Source organism: Propithecus coquereli, unplaced genomic scaffold (genome assembly GCF_000956105.1).
Source record: "Propithecus coquereli isolate 6110/MARCELLA unplaced genomic scaffold, Pcoq_1.0 Scaffold47, whole genome shotgun sequence".
Lineage (NCBI taxonomy): Eukaryota > Metazoa > Chordata > Mammalia > Primates > Indriidae > Propithecus > Propithecus coquereli.
Genome location: NW_012150507.1, coordinates 1,351,638 through 1,352,963, shown reverse-complemented (window position 1 = coordinate 1,352,963; position 1,326 = coordinate 1,351,638). Strand labels below are relative to the sequence as shown.

Below are 1,326 nucleotides of genomic sequence, written 5' to 3'. Positions count from 1 at the left end.
AATAAACCATCTTAGGATGCAAGCTTATTTAAATGATTATAAAGGTACTTAGCACTTATGCTCAGAATTACCAAATGAACACTTATTTTGCTTAAGGCACAGTGCACAGCTAATTTAATATTCAAAATAATAAATAGAGAAATAAAACAAACCTGGGCCATTTAAATACTGTGTAAGTGAACAGTGCAGTCGAACAATTATAGGTTCTGTTCGAATTACTTCCCAAGCCACAGCAATCTCCTCCTGTGCAAATATATTTAAAAGATGAATTAGTCATTTCTAGAGTTCAAAATTTAAAAAAACTTTAAAAACTTATGTTAAAAAAACGCTTAAATTATGAAGGCCTATAAATGATCCCCAAACCCACTGTTGTGTGAAATGAAGGCCAAAGTACTCTTAATTTTCACCTTCTACATGTGAAAACTAAAACTGAACTTAAGATATAATGAAGTACTGTGAGAGCCCATAAATTTAAGAATATATTTAAAGAATCAAGGCAAAAGAAAAAATATACACAATCTCTGTGTCTTTGACAAGTCACAGTATTTCTTCCCAAATCACTTTAATAGTCAATATATAATAGTATTATAAGATAACCAAAACCTAAATTTCTCTCTATAATAAAAATATGTATCTTACATGTACCAGTCATATTGTATGTTAATATACTTACATCAAGAAAACTAACATCAATATGTAGATCAATATCTACATCATCAATGGCTCCATATTCCCTGAAAGCAAAGATTAAGATTAATTTTTTCATGTCCTTAAAAATGGCAGGTGCTAGTATATTTTAATTAAAAATTAAATCACTAATTATTATCCCTGATTTCCACAGATAGCTCAGATCTGACGGTGGACATAAATTAACTAACTCAATCTAGTTGGATTGTCATTTTCTGTGACCCCATTTATGCCATGTAGACATCTTTCTATCTTTATGTATATGCATATGTTTGTTCTCTGTGGCAAATGAGTCAATCTTCCCACGTCCCTGCTCTGTTTTCATTATACTCTCTGAGGAGGAAGAGCTGCTTCTAAGGGCAAGAAAGGAGTTTCTGACATGAGGAAGGAGTGTGGGAGGGACACACAACAATATGTCCATGAATTTTCCTTCCAATTTACGCATTAGTGGTTCTCAAACTGGATGTCAGAGAACCTGACATCCAGATACTCTGCCACTTCCATGTCACTGAGTTTTGATAGGCAGCTCTAAAAGTCTGATATATCAAAATTAAAACAAGTAACTATAGTATGTTCCACATGAAGGAATTAGGAAGAACAACTTTGAGTACAGCTCAGGTAGTGCCATGAACCAGCACA

At 33.0% G+C, this 1,326-nt stretch overlaps 1 protein-coding gene across 1 annotated transcript in view; it reads right to left on the bottom strand.

Moving 5' to 3' along the window:
- The window catches only part of PARP8 (poly (ADP-ribose) polymerase family, member 8), a 99,304-nt gene that overhangs the window by 75,736 nt on the left and 22,242 nt on the right, over positions 1-1,326 (bottom strand). The window contains exons 3-4 of the mRNA XM_012655261.1: positions 674-734; positions 153-243 (exon numbers count right to left, since the gene is read on the bottom strand). The gene's annotated coding sequence lies outside the window, so the exon portion shown is untranslated. The remainder of the gene's footprint in view (positions 1-152; positions 244-673; positions 735-1,326) is intronic.